General features: G+C 41.2%; 1 long non-coding RNA gene across 3 annotated transcripts in view; it reads left to right on the top strand.

Annotated features, from left to right (window-relative positions):
- Positions 1 to 9,959, top strand: part of LOC112824264 (uncharacterized) — a 33,843-nt gene extending 23,884 nt beyond the window's left edge. The window contains exons 4-6 of one of the 3 annotated variants that reach the window (XR_012379251.1): positions 2,475 to 2,540; positions 5,277 to 5,349; positions 9,799 to 9,959. This is a non-coding gene — a long non-coding RNA (uncharacterized lncRNA). Of the gene's footprint in view, positions 1 to 2,474; positions 2,682 to 5,276; positions 5,350 to 8,669; positions 9,144 to 9,798 lie in introns of those variants that run through there. The other 2 variants (XR_003208386.2, XR_012379250.1) reach the window with 2 other exon arrangements.
- Positions 9,960 to 15,679: the final 5,720 nt, after the last annotated feature.

The raw sequence follows: 15,679 nt of genomic DNA, 5'->3' as shown, positions 1-15,679 counted from the left end.
GCCCTACCAACTGAGCCAGCCAGGCGCCCCCACAAAGGTTATCTGAATAACAATAGCTGGAGTGTGGCTTGAGCTTGCTGTGCAGGCTCCATCAGTGTGAAACTCGGGCTCTTTACAGTGTAAATTTCTCATGGCCAGGGCTTGACAATGTCACCTGGGGGTCTGTTTAAAAAAAAGAAAAATCACCAGTTTATTTTTAGGAATCTTAGTTTCTCCTATTTTGCTTTGAATCCTTACCCTAAGAAGCACTGTGCTCACTCTCAGTGGCTGTCTGCTCTCCCAGAGAGCAGCAAGTAGAGTAAGTGGGGAACTGTGGACCGGCCTAGCAGGAGTTCTGAAACCTGGTTGGATATGAGATACTTGAAATAGCACTCTAGGGCCCTGATCCTAAAGATCGTGACTTAGAAGGTCTTGGTTAAGTGTCTGAGAATCCAACTTTTTAACAAGCACCCCAAGTGATTTTGATGTGCGTGAACTATGTTTAGAAACTGCTGGTCGGGAGGATTTCTGAAGTTGTTTTTAACCTTTCCAGGCAGCTCTTCTGTGTTTATTGCCATGACTACATTTACAAACATCCTACCAAGAGGGAAGGAAAAATCTAACTGGTTTTAGGGATGTTTACCACTGTTACTACCTTCCCATCATTCCCATATAGGGCCAATGATTTGTTTGATAGGCTGTTGTGTGGAAGTCGACTTTGTTGCCCTAATATGCTGAAGAACGGTCAGGAGTTCCTCCTTGTTAGGCAACAGGATAAAAATGAGACTCTTGGATGGGTCATGCTTGCATGCTTACTTCAGGCATGCTTTACATAGCAAAAGAGCAGCACCTGTGTATAAATCAAGCCTAGTAAAGCACAAGCAAGACTCTTTCTGCCTCCGGGTTCTGGACAGATGGGTTGGCGGTCTTCTTAGCCCCCGTGTTGGTTTAAACTATGTCCAGTAGCATCACTGAGTGCCGGCTGGCAAAACTTAGAAGCTGGAAAAGCAAAAGGGTAAAGGAGGAGGAACATACAAGAGAGGGAGTTTTAGAAGGCAATGAGAAAGAAAAGAAATGCTGGAGTGGCAGAAGGGTTCCAATTTCCTAATTCTGCTTTAAAAATTAGTCCAGGGGCTCCTGGGTGCTCAGTCAGTTAAGCGTCCGACTCTTGATCTCAACTCAGGTCTTGATCTCAGGGTCATGAGTTCAAGCCCCACGTTGAACTTAAAAAAAAAAAAATTAGTCCAATTATTGGGTTTTCAGTTCTCTGGCACTCCAAAGACCCAGGATTTTTCATCTTTCATTCCAAATTAGGGCATTTGGGTAGAAGCAGAGCCATGAGCCCAGCAGGAGGATTTTCAACCAAAAAAAAGTTCTGGATACCCTTCTGGATATTAAATTATTTCATGTGTCTCTGAAGAGAGTACAGGGAGAGGAGTGTCTTATTAGGCTATAGAAATATGAATAAGATGATCTCATAGAGACAATCTGATAAAGGCATCAAATGATCACATTAAGCTATAACTGTTCATACATAAAATTGATTTTTAGAGATTTTTTTAAAGATATAGGTATTAGAAATTCCTGAGTCCCAATTTTCTATTGTTGCTGTTGTTCCTATTATTGGTATATTGGGGAAAAAATACTCTGTATGTTTCTCCTTTTCTTTTTTGTAGTATTCGTCACCCTGTTCCTGAGCATTATTAATGGCCAGCTAACTTTAGTGAATATTATGAGTCTTGGCACTAACCAGCTAGTGGGTTTAACTCCCATAGCTATGAGCCCAAAAATTGTTACTGAGTCCTTTATGAATACTAAAAATGAAGACAGGCAATGCTCTCAAATGATTTTGACGCAGCAGGAACTTTCCCAAACAGCCAGCTCTTAATTTTCCATGCTTTAGAGCAGAGTGCACTTTTTCATCTTACTTTGGAATGTGTTTTTATTCTAACATTTGAATATGGATGTTTCTAGAATTCTAGGAATTCAATGGACTTTAAATAAAATAATGTTGCTATTCGGGGAAGATCCAGCTCTGAAGAAATTGGAGAACAAGCCAACTTCTCATTCTTAGAGATGAGTTAAATATGCAGGGGGAGAGAGTCATGTCACAAAGAAACTGAAAGGCAGATTTGTCATGGATTTGGATAATCAACATTTGGCTATGCTGAATGAGACAGCTCAGACCTTGTTTTTCTTCAGATCGTGTTCCCCCCAATTACTGCTCAAGGTGAAAGCAAATGTTCATTTTGACTAGGATTTTAAACAAATTATAAAATAGTTTTTTTTTAAAGTACCATTTATTTTTGTAGGTGCTAGGTAGATCTGATTCCGCTTTTTATTCTACCGTGCACGTGCATGCATGCATATGTGTGAATAAGACTGTACTCCCCAAGTCTACCTGGAAAGAAGGATGGGCCCCCTGTGCCACAAAATAGTATTTTAATTTTCCTCTTTCCCTTTCTTTGAAATTCTCTCCTCCTTCCCCCATCAAGGTAAATATCCCACAGTGTGATCTGCCAGACAAGGAGAGAGGAGAAGGAAGACAAAAGAGCAGGCTGGTGATTTGCTTTTCCCTACAATCCCTACTGGCGGGTTGGTTAGAGTTATTCTTCTCCATCTCCAAGGTGTAGCACCGGAAGGGAAAACAACCCAAGCTCCCAGGAGCAGAGGGGTTAAGTACTCTGGGGAAAATAAATACATCTTGGTAACTCCAAATTGTCTTCAAATTTTATGTTTATTGGCCAGTTAATAATATCTTCTAAGGAATTTTTCTGTACACGAATAACATCCCCATTCCTAATTCTGCTACTTGCACAAAGCCATGAGATGGTTTGAGATTCATTTGTACACACACACACACACACACACAGCATATTTTGTACAGTTTAGGATCCTCTGCTTCCCTTAAAGGGGAAATACTGAGAACAGCCATTCTGCTGTGGACTTAATAAAAGGTAAGAATTGGAAGGGAATTTTGTTGTTGTTTTTTGTTTGTTTTTATTATGTTCAGTTAGCCACTGTATAGTACCTCATTAGTTTTTGATGTAGTGTTCAATGATTCATTAGTTGCCTATAACACCCAGTGCTCATCACAACACGTGCCCTCCTTAATACCCATCACCTGGCTACCCCATCCCCCCACCCCTGTCCCTTCTGAAACCCTCAGTTTGTTTCTCAGAGTCCATAGTCTCTCATGGTTCATGGTTTGTCTCCCTTTCTGATTTCTCCCCCTTTAGTTTTCCCTCCCTTCCCCTATGGTCCTCCAAGCTATGAAGGGAATTTGAAAACCTTGTCCGAACCTTTTCCTTTATAGATAAGGAAAAGGCAGCCAAAACAGGTTCAGTGATTTTCCCCAAAGTTACACAGCTAGTGCCTGGCATACCAAAGACTCAAATCCATCCTTGGGGTGCATGCATGCATGTGTGTGTTTCTCACCACATCTAGGGAAGAAACGTCTTGAGAGACATTCTGAAACTCATTAAAAAATTAACCTAATGGAGGTTGAAATTGAGGGTGTCTTAATTAGTTATTAAGTTTATTAAACCAAACTTTGCTGTGGACCTTCAGGGAACAGTCATATTAAAATATTTTAAGCCATATAAAAACCTCACTTTAATTACTAAGTAGGCACGCCAGCCTGGAAAGATGGGTTTTGGACCAGCCCGACAGTCAATAAATGGGAGCAAATGCTTCCAGCCTTCACAGCTTTAGGCTGCTCACCTGGGAGAACTGCTGCCTTCCCTTGTCATAGGCCCTCGAGGAAGTGGAGTGATGAGTACTGAATTCAAGCTTATGGGGTAAAGGCACAAATGGGACCAGTAGGAAAAATACTAACTTCTGATGTGCAGGCCCTAGGACGGTAATAATATTGATCAATCTGCATTTGTAAGGAACCAAAGTAGTCTAATTACTGCGTACATTTATAACACACCAAGTTGACTCACCACTTGTTATTAATCCGGCTAGCATTCATAGCAGTGCTGGACAGCAGCGCCCTACTTTCCGGCTTCTTTGACCATTTGGCCATGTTCACTGTTTCTCATGGTTTCCTTTTGTCCGTTAACACCGTGGTTCTCAAAGAGCAGCTGTGAGGGTCCTCCAGATGGTTAATCTCTAGCAGTCTGAATATCTCTGCGTAGATTAGTGAGCAGCTGCTTATGGTATGAAGCAGGGCCTCCCTCGCCGTGCAATGTCATGCCGCTCTTTGTCTCTGCTACCCTCTCGTCCGGATCGCCCGCCTCTCTTCTCCGACTGATGCGCTTGCACATTATGCCCCAAAGAGGAGGTTCCAATGTCACCTGTCAGTGAGGTTTCTCCCTGACCCCAGAGGACTGACCCCACTCTCTGCTTTTACTGTATGCCATTTCACTTAGCACAGAACCTCTGTGACAACACTTTCAGAGCCGATCCAAATCACTGATTTACCTTTCTGTCTTTCAAAGTAGAATGGACACCATGATGGAAGTGACTGCCCCAGCCACTCTGTGGCCCCAGGGACAGCCTGAGTAGGCCTTTCATTCCTGTTTGTCAAACGCATGCTGTTGCTTCACTATTTTATGACTCACTGAATAAATATCTTCACCGAATCTCCCCTGTGGTCTGAATTTTGTGTTAATTCTTAGACCCCACCCCCACCCCATTCCCACCCCAGTGTCCTGACAGCCTTCTCTTAAGAGTGCGGTGGACTTGGACTTTTACTGTAGCTATATCGTCTTTCCCTTAGGGTCTTCCTTTCCATTTATTCTGACGGGAATTTGACGAAAATTGCTCTTTGGGGCCAAGGTTTCCCTAATATGATCCTACTTTTGTCTATCATCTTTTTCAAGATTTTATTTTTTAAATCATCTTTATACCCAACGCAGGCCTTGAACTTACAAGAATTGCTCTACCGACTGAGCCAGCCAGGCGTCCGTCTCCTATCCTCTTGATACTTCTCCCCCCCGGACACCCTGACCACATCCAGCTACGACACATCATTCATCAGTTTCCTTACACTTTCGCAGTTCCCAGTCTGTGCTCAGATTTGGTTCTCATTCATTTATTCATTCACATTTGCATTTCATTCACTTATTCAATAACTACTGAGCACTTACTATATGTCAAGCACTGTTCTTTCTGGTGTTCTGCCAGGACCACCCTTCTCCTCCCTTAGAAATTTTATTCCTCTCCTAATCTCCCCCAGTTAGTCCTAATTTGTCCTTCTTCTTCTACCTTTTAGCACTTTGCTGTTTTCTTTTGTGTTTACATTGTATTTTGTTTGATGATTAGTTTTTTGGTCTGGATTTCTTCTCCAGCAGATGTCCTTGGGGGACAGGAGATGTTCTGCAGTGTTGTATCTCCCATCCAACCTGGCATAGCCTTTTACAGGTAAACCGCCCTCAGTAAAAGTCCCTTGAATTGAAAAGTGAGCAAACTATTAAGAAACCTGTAGAGGAAGATGGAAAGGTTGGAGGCTTCTAGGGTTTTGACTTGTACACTCTTGCTAATCTCCCCCAGAAGCCACATAAGCTAGCTACAATCAGCACGGTGAACTCATGGAATTCACCATTAAGTAGAGAAATCTAATGCTACTGGATTGTATATTTATAAATGGTTAAAATGATAAATATTATGCTATTTATATGTTATCCCAATTTAAAAAAAAAGAGAAATGTTTTGCCCTGACTTAGGAAAATTGAAAAAAAAAAAAAAAAGAGAGAGAGAACAAATAACTTAGGGGCACCATTAGGAAGGGAACTTGTTTCAGGAATGAAAGAAAGAATGTCTATAGCTTATCCTGATTCCTTTCTGCAAACTGCAATCCGATCCTCTAACTATTGCATTCCTCTTCCATAACTGGGAGGAGGGGATGGATTTGTCAAATTATCTTACAGAGGGAATGGTGGTGGGAGAAGCAGAGAAAACTGGTGTTTCCACCCCATTCTCCACTGCCACATACTCCACCAGTCCTGACTTTCTAGGCATCTTCCCAACTTTGAGTAATGACTTCCAGTGACATAGAAGGGTAACCAATTCAAGGATTAATTGTAGCTCCACATGGGGTGCCCGGCTGGCTCTGTAGGTAGAGAATGTGACTCTTGATCTCCGGGTCATGAGTTTCAAGCCCCACGTTGGGCATAGAGCTTACTTAAAAAAAATTACATCTCTACTGGTAACAACTGTGCTCTATTATGATTATTAGATACCAAAATGGCCATAATATTGTTCTTTGAGATACAAGAAACACTAGCAAATTTGTGTCTTATAGTTTATTGGTATCCCCATGCACCCTAAGGTCACACATACGCATACACATAGCCCCATCCGCACTTATAAAATATTTACATAGATATATGCATACACACACTTAAACTCACTTTCTAAAGCAAGACTCTGCAATTTTCTAAAACTGCACTAAATCCTTAGCTTTGCCAAGCAGGACAGCATGATAGGGAAGGAACTGGAGCCCTTGTGCTATCATATCGCACTGGGCAAGCACCAGGTGGGAGGCGCGCCTAGAGGCGGTTCTTTCTGAAGACAGCCCAGCACTTAAAGCTAACCCTGAGTTCAACACCATCAGTGAGACAAGTTACAGGACTTCATGGCAGCGCATCACAGAAATTCAGGAACGTATCAAAGCATTCGTCACTCTGGTGGCAGGAAATAAGCTGAAAGAATGTAGAGAATTACAATCACACATAATAGTGTTATCGTTGGGAACTGTAGAATTTGGATCACGTGTGCATAGGCTTCTTTTATTTTTATTTTATTTTTAAAAAGATTTTATTTGAGAGAGAGAGAGAGCACGAGGGGAGGGAGGGGCCAACGGAGAGGGAGAAGCGACTCCCTGCTGAGTAGGGAGCCTGAGGCAGGGCTTGATCTCAGGACCCCGGGATCATGACCTGAGCGAAAGGCCGATGCTTAAATGACTGAGCCCCTAGGTGCCCCTAGGCTTCTCCTTTTAAATGAGTTCCTCTTGCAGGTACTGTTATAAGCACTCAAGGGAAAGGGGGTTCTGGATAAAATCAACTAGGGACCAGCTACGCCCAGGTGGGCAAATGCTATACAGTGTGAACAGTAGGATGAGAAGCAGCTAGAGTGGGTGAAAATCAATTCTGAGTGTAAGCACAGCCTTGGCAGCACTGTTGGGGAATTTTTTTCCCCCTGGAGATGTGACGGCTTAAGACTGTTAGGTTGATGGGCATGCAATCACTGAGGCCCCTGCATGGAATAGTCTCTGGTCCATAGGTTTGGGCTCCTCAGCATCTACAACAGCATGGTGTATGTGAGAGAGAGGTGGAGCTCTAACCAGATCTCTCTAATTGCCAAAATGATTCAAGACCCAGGTACACCTCTTTTACCAAAGGTAGAGACCAAGGTAGCCCATAGCCTGACAATCCTCTCAATCCTTCCCAAAGTTGGCAGGTAATCAGAATCACGGAACTCTTAAAAAACACAAATTCCTAGCTCAACTACCCAAAGAGCCTGATTCAGAAAGTCTGTGCTACAGCCTAGAACCCTGTCATTTTAAAAAATTTCCATGGGTGGTCTTGTGATTCAACAGGCTTGGGAACCACTAGTTTAAGTGATAGTCCATTTTTGCTAATGCGTGGTAAAAAAAAAAAAAAATTAAAGTGATGAGAACAAGAAAGATGACAGAATGAGGTCTGAGAGTTCCTTACCATCCCTCCGGGTCTTCAGTGCTCTGTTGTGCTGTGGGAGTATCCACACCCTTAGGGTTTTTACAGGATGTTGAGAGGGGAAGCCTTGTAACCTAGAGAGCTGTGAACTGCTTCATGCTGACGGAGAACTAAGAAAGGGGTCATGTGTAAGCTGATTAGGATGATTTCCCTCTCTGCGTGTTTCGTCCCCAGGCAACAATTAAGACTGAACCCCTGAGTGAATCTAAATTACTCAGGTCTAGTTCAAATCAGTATTTCTCCCTCTATGGGTAAGAGAGGATGTATCCATTCCCCTTTTGTGGACCTGGTTCTTCACTTCTCCCACCCTTGGCAGGCTAGGCCCTAGTATTTAGAACTTTAGAAATACCAAGTTAAAAAGTTTAGCAAAGACACAGACCAGCTGTCAGCAACCTTTTTTTAAGCTTATGAAAAAAATGCATGAAAGCATTATTCTAATCCCCGTTGCCAATCCTATAAAATTCCTATTGTTATCGAGCATCTTTTAATGAGATTACAAACTTGGTGGGATCTGTTTTTGTTTTGTTTTGTTTTGTTTTTACCAAATGGTAAATTAGTATGAATGGCAGCCTGGGTACCATGGCTCCTATTTTCAAAGCATTGCCTTGTCACAAAGGTATTCTGCACAAGGTGACATTGCTGAGGGATAGTCTGGTGGTTATGCACACACCAGTTCACAGGGTCGAGTGGTTTAGAGAAACCTCCAAAGGTGCCACCCATGTGACTTCCAAGCATCATGCCTGTTCCTCATGTCAAAAGAGATTTCTTAAGAGGTTAAATAGGAAGATATATAATTCACTTCAAAGTCTCCTTTTGGAATGCTTCCAAGTGCATATTATTTTTTAAATCACATTTGATAGTTCTCATGGTTACCAAATTTCTAAAAGAACTAGAATCAATTACCTCAATGGAAAGAATTTTCAACTCTTTACCTATATAGAATTTCTTTCAGTCATGCTAGGAAGAGTAATGAAAAAGTGGTAACTTGTTGTTCTACTTATTTTTCAGTGGGTGAATCCAGTAAGTGATCCTACCAGCATTTGTGTAATTCGACCTATACGCCAAGTTGGACAACCCTGCTCTTTGCTCTGACATCATTCAATAGAAAATGATGTGTAAATGGAATAAATAAGAAGCTTTTAAAAATAAATATCTCAAAATGTAACTATAAATTTAGAAAATCAATGGATACTGGAAATGACAACATAAAGTGCTAATTCCATTTCCAAACATCTTTATCAGCGCCAAGAAATGCCCTGGGTGGGGAATTGTGCTAGTTTCTAGTGATGCAAAAAGGTATGAGACATGGCTCTGTCTCAGTTGCTTATGATCCTGTTTGGAAAATAGACTTTGAACATGAAAAAATGAATAATAAATCACAGAATTTTTATCTAATTTATTTCTTCACAGATCATTTTGATTCTGGCAAGAATCATTTGATGGAAAAAAACAGCAAGCCAGGGCTGGAAACATAGTTCAGATAGTTTAAGTGGGGTCTTAAAAAAAAAATCTAAAGAAGAGTAAACTGATTTACTTTATTCTGAAGTACTTGAAGAACTTCACTTACAGTAATTTCTTAAGCTAAATATCAGGGTCTGTAAACTTTTTTAAAAGATTTTATTTATTTGACAGAGAGAGAGAGAGAGCAAGAGAGCACAAGCAGGGGGAGCAGCAGAGGGAGAGGGAGAAGCAGGCTCCCCGCTGAGCAGGGAGTCCAATGTGGGACTGGATCCCAGGACCCTGAGATCATGACCTGAGCCAAAGGCAGATGCTTAAGCGACTGAGCCACTCAGGCACCCCTCTAAACTTTTAAACCAAAATAGCTACCATTTCCTGACAGACTTTATCAAACATTTTACACCCTCACCTCTGTCTTCAATGCAGAGATGATGATGATGATGATGATGATGATGATGATGATTTTATGAATGATAAAACAGAGACTTGAACAGGTTAGGACAGATACTATTGTAGATCATATTACTGCTCACCCCTCTTTGCTCCTCTGTGTGTGAATCCAGATGTGGTCATATGAAGCTTCAACCAATAAAATGCGAGCAAAAATGATGTGTGTCACTTCTGGCAGCAACTCTAAGAGCCAGTGCATGATTCACATGCTTTCTCTCTTTCCATGAAGCCCTGCATGGAGGCAGCCCTGGTCCTGGACTGAAGACCGTCTGGAGTAGAGCCATAGTCAATCCATGGTGGACATGCAGTATGAATGAGAAACAAACCTGGGATGTGAAAAGCCACTGATATTTTGGGGTTGATTGTTTCTGTAGCAAAACCTAGTCTATCCTGACCAGTATACATAATAAATGGCTAAACTAGAATTCAAACCTAAGTCTGTTTAATTTCCAAGCACAGATGCTTGGCACAAAGTAGGCACTCCATAAACATTTGTTGAAGGAAGGAATACAGAACTGTTGCCCAGAATCAAACGCAATACTTCAGATGTGACCTGATTCACATAAGAACCATTAGGAGCACAAACACTATTTTTTTTGCACTGAACATTTATTAATAGGGCTTAGAGTGTGTTAGCTTTGTTTTTTGTCAAATATACTTATTTCTTTAACAAAAATGTATTGTCTATCTAACATGTACAAGTACAGAGTGAGATGTTATAAAAGGTAAAAATAATTGTCTTCTAGCTTTTCATAATCTCATGAGTGAGAGTCACACATTCATAACCAACTGAGTCACAAGACAATGCATAAAGGGTTGGAGAGAGTATGTTGTTGAATGCAGATTGAGAATGGAACAAGGCAGCCATGAATTTCAGTCATTCATTCTACAAATATATGTTGAGTGTCAAACAATGAGTTGGGTGCTATGTTCACTGCTGCCAATACAGATTAAAAAAACACACCAGCCCCTGATCCCAAAGATCTCACAAACCGGTAAGAGAGACAGATTCCTTAATAGAGAATTACAGTAAGAGCTGTGATAAAGTCAAGATCAGGAAGCTATGATACACAGGAGGAATATGAAATCAGCCTGGAAGAATCAAAGAAGACCTTCTGGAGGAAGTGATCCTTGAGTTGATTCTTAACAGATGAGTGAGTTTTTGCAAGATGAAGAAGGGAGGGGAGTGTACTGGTGAAGAGAAGAAGTTAATTCAAATCCCAGTCAACAGTGGGTGAAAAAGCCAGACAGGTCACAAAAACAGGATAGTCTGAAAGAGCATGACTTATTCTGAGAGACAGCCAGTGGCACACTGTCTTAGTTAGCTTGGACTACCATGACAAATTAGCATAGACTCGGTGACATAGTCATTTATTTTCTCATAGAGTTACAGTGGAGGTTAAGGCTTCAACATATGAATTTTGAGGATACATAAACTTTCCGTCCATAACATAAATCATGACAGAAAATACAATATAATTTGAGGAATAGTAGAGAAAGAAAATTGAGAGGTAAGAAATTTAAGGTATGGTGTACGACCATTAGATATACTAATATACTCACAGTGATTCCCAGTTCTTTGCGAATGTCCTATACACAGGAGGGACTCTCTGATGGTCACACCTGTGCCATGTGCTCCTGCCATGAGTCTAGAAATCAAGGTGGATGCTCAGAATATTATTCCTAGGAATTTTGAACCTAGAAGCAAGGGATACAGAGCCTGAGAGTCTTTAAATTGAGTCCCATTAATGATAACCCTATAGAGAGAAGGGCCACCACAAACAGTGTACAATCAGCACCATTATAAGTGGTAGCCCTGGTTAAGGATTGTTTCTTTTTTTAAGTAAACTCTACACCCAATGTGGGGTTTGAACTCACAACCCTGAGATCAAGAGGTGCACGCTCTACCGACTGAGCTAACCAGGCACCCCCCCCATTTAAGGTTTCTTAACTTCTGCTCCTGACATCCTCAGAGCTGTCCTGATTCAGGTTCTTCCTGGCATTTGGTTGTTCAATTCCTCCAATTCCATAAATTTCTCCAATATTTTTCCAATAAAATATACTCTTTTTTTTTCTTGAGTTAGCCAGAAGCTGGTTTTTGTTCCTTGCAGCCAATGGCATTTACACTATTAAAGATTATCATATCATGTTAGCATGTCTGGATTTTACCCTCAAGACAATGGAGAGTCACTGAAGGGTTCTGAGAAGGGAAGTAACATGATAACTTTGTTTTGGAATGATCACGTTCTTTGTGGCATGAAAGTTGGATAGATTAGAATTATAGAGATTGTTTAGAAGGCTGTTATAAAATTCTAAGCAAGAAATAATGTGGTCAGAAGGAATAGAGAGGATGAATGGATTTCAGAACTATTGAGAAAGAATTAGAACCAATAAGAGCTTGGTGACCCAATGAATAGTAAGAATTGGTGCATTACGAGTCAAAGATGCTGGCAGAAAGTTGGATCCCAGTGACTGCAGAAATGGAAAAGACTGCCATTCAGTTAAGACGGAAGACTCAGGCAGACTGTAATGTGAATTTCATTTGTAACATACTGAGTTCCCGGTAGTGGTCAAACATACAATTAAAAGTCTCAGCAATTAGATATACTGATTTGGAACTTAGGAGCAAGATTTGACCTCTAGACTTAGGGACCCTGTGCTTCTAGGTTGCTCATGCTGGTGACCGTTGGCAGTGGTAAGAACACCCTGGAGAGATGTGAAGAGCATTCAGTAAGAGGAGGACAAGAAGAGGGAAAAGAGTGGAACCTCTAGTGACAGGAGATAATATTGAACCGAAAGGCAAGACAGTAGAAGGTTTCAAGAAGGAAATCTGACAACATTATCAGTGTCTTCAAGAGGCCAAATAAGGCAAAGCCTGAAAATTCAATCGCCCTGAGAAATTAGGAATGTACTGCTGACCATGGAAAAGTAACTTCAGTGGACAGTGTGAGACTGAAAGAGATTGGAGTGAGTTAAAGTGAGAAAGAAGGGGCAGCTGGGTGGCTCAGTCCGTTGAACCTCTGACTCTTCATTTTAGCTCTGGTCATCATCTCATGGGTCATGGGATCTAGCTCCCCACTGGGCTCCTTGTGCAGCAGGGAATCTGCTTAAGATTCTGTCCCTCTGCCTGCCCTCGCTCGCTCGCTCTCTCTCTCGCTTGCTCTCAAATAAATAAACCTTCTTTTAGAAAGTGAGAAAGGTAAAATGACAGTGTAAACCCTCCTTTCATTTTAAGCAGTTTTGAAATTATATTGTTGAGGAAAAAGAGAAGGTGTTGACTAGAGATACCTAGAAAGTTCGGAGGTTAGAGATGGTTAAACGAATAGTGGCACCCATATGTACAAATACGTGTTCCTCTCCATGGCTGCTAGGAAGAGGGTAGACAAGGTGGACAGTTGGATTGACTCAGGACTGGGATTACTCCAGGTTGGTATGTAGAAGAACGAGGAGACATGCAATTGAGAGTATTAAGCAAGAAAGAGATTGAAAGAAAAATGTATCATTGTTTTTAAACTGCCTGGTGGAAGGAATGAGGAGAAGAGGAGACAGAAATTGGTGGTTGGGTGTAGGAGTCAAGGGCTTTAGTGCTTTTGATGCAATTATGAAATATATACTGATAAGGTTAGGAGATTATGCTCAGATACTAGAGTTTAAGATTTCAGAGCTGGAACAATTCCAATTGATGACAAGCTCTGGGATGTGATCAAGAGTGTAGGATAGAAAAAGTAGATAACAGGTAAAGATTAAAGATCTGTGAGGCTAGGCTGCTTGAGCATGTTTATATGTTGATGAGAATTCATTAGAGAGGGAGAGTATAAGATTTACCTTGTGTCAATCAGCAGGAAACAGACAAAATACTTTGGGATCATTTGAGGAAGGGACTATGTACAATGGTGTCGTTATAATATAGGGAACCAACAAGGGATTGTAAGGTACCCTGGGGCAAGAACAATGACCTAAGATTTAAAGGGATGAGGGAAGGGAGAAATTACCAGAACTCAGAAGGAGAAGGCTGTCTTGAGAGGACAATAACTTTGCTCAAAAGGAACAGCCAACCCAAGAAGACTTTGAGGTGAGGATGTCAGAGAAATATATGCTCCTATCTCAGGCTCCTCTCTCTCTCAGATCTCCTGATGGGGCTTCCCACTGGCCAACCCTCCCCCCACCCCCAAGAGAACAAAAGGCAAAATCACCTGCTGATAGAGTTCACACAGACTTCACCTCCCCCAGCAAAGGCAGGGTAGAGAAGGGTAAGGAGTGGCTCTGGAGAGGCAAACAGAGCTGTCTAGCCTAGTGAAGTTAGAGATACGGACTAGGGAAAGGCAAACTGATAGTGCACATCTTTGACAAGATGGGAGGGGATGAGATCCAAGTCTTGGGTAGATGAATAGGGCTTAAAATAGGAAGGACAACTCTTTCATTATGTGAAGAGAATTAATAGAGAATGGGTTCCATTTTGTCTGTGAAGCAAAGGTCATCAACTGAGATTGAGTGGGGAAGAGATGATATTACCATTAGGGAACATGAGAGAAAGCCAACCAGAGAATTGTAGAGGATTGCTGACCATCCTGGATCCCATATGAGGTCTAGTCATGAACTTGAGGTGAAATCAACCTTTCCTTTGTGTGATTTTTTTCTCTACTGCTATTTAATTGCTCATGTTCAGACATGGAGAAAACAGGTAGTTAGGCTCCATGGATTGAATTTTTGCCAAATGGAGGCCAAGGAGTTTTTGAAATGGTGAACCATAAATCTAAGTTACAAAGGGAGGAAAGCAAAGGCAGGAGGGGACTAATGCATATGGAAAGAGTGGAGGAGTTGGTAGAAAACGGGGTGCCCCGAGAAGACACCGTTGGACAAACTTGCAGGAAAGACGGCAAGTTGTACAAGAGTGTGGTGCTTGAACTAGTGATTTTGAAGTTTGCATTGGTCTGCACCTCTTCGGTTATATGTAGCAGAAGCCAAACTCAAAGTAGCTTAAAACAAAAAGGAATTTATTGGCTCATATAATTGAGAGGTACGAGGGCAGAGGGGGTTCCAAACATACCTGATTCATGGGATTCGAAGATGTTATTAGGGCTCTCTTTTTTTCATTTCTAAGGTTTCTTAAAGGTTTCTATTCCTTATTCTCTCTTGCAACAGACAGACTTTCTCCATAGGCTCCATTGGGAAAGATGGTTACTGGCAGCTGTAAGCTCACCTCCTGGCATCTCATGGTCCTTTAGGAAAGAGCCCCTTCCAGTGTTTATACACCAAATTTTCTGGAAGGACTGAGATTTACCTTGCTTGGGTCTCAACCCATCCCTTGAGTGCACTGGGCACTATATAAACTGTCTTACATCCACGATACTATTTAATCTTCATGGCAACTTCGATGGAATACCGAACTTGATGGTCACTGGTTGCCTCTTCACTGTCCATTCTCTCTTGCCTTTTCCTAGTAGGACCCAGATTTTCTTTGGGGATATAGGAGCTCCCCCATTCTTTGCAAATTTGTTAAAGAATGACAGATTCCACTCTCAGTCCAGTGATAGTCCCTGACTGGTTAAATTGAGTCAGAGTCACCCACCCACCTGGTCTTTCATGGGGATTTATTAGTATTTATTAGTATCATTAGTAGCTCTTTTTAACTCATATACATATACTTTCTTTATATTGCCTAAGTAGAAAGAAGTAAAATTACTTTTAAAATAACATGTATTTTCTTTCTATTCTAAAATTACATCCATTGTAGAAAATATAAATGGTAAGTCATTTAGAGTTGGACTAAGAGTTTATGGTCATTTCCACAAAGATCGAGCACTGGATCTTTGACCAGAAAAAAAAAAAAAAAAAAAAGACTTCCTTATTTATTGTTCCACAGAAAAATCACCTTGACTTTGGTCATTTTCCACTTATATTACCTGATTTAGGAACACCAGTCGTGATGAAAATGAGGACGATGTGTATTAAAGCAGCCTCTCATTCTCTCTCTTTCTGTTTCTTTCCCACATTCTCTCCTTAGCTTTGTGTTTATTTGTGGTCATCGGATTGTACATAAAACAAGTTCAGCATAGCTCTTAAAGATTGTTTTTGTTTTTTGGCCTACGATGTATTAATACAAACATTTA

The sequence above is a fragment of the Callorhinus ursinus genome, unplaced genomic scaffold, assembly GCF_003265705.2.
Source record: "Callorhinus ursinus isolate GAN/ISIS: 27379988/994484 unplaced genomic scaffold, GSC_fseal_2.0 scaffold9, whole genome shotgun sequence".
Classification (NCBI taxonomy): domain Eukaryota; kingdom Metazoa; phylum Chordata; class Mammalia; order Carnivora; family Otariidae; genus Callorhinus; species Callorhinus ursinus.
This window is presented reverse-complemented; position numbering and strand designations above follow the sequence as displayed.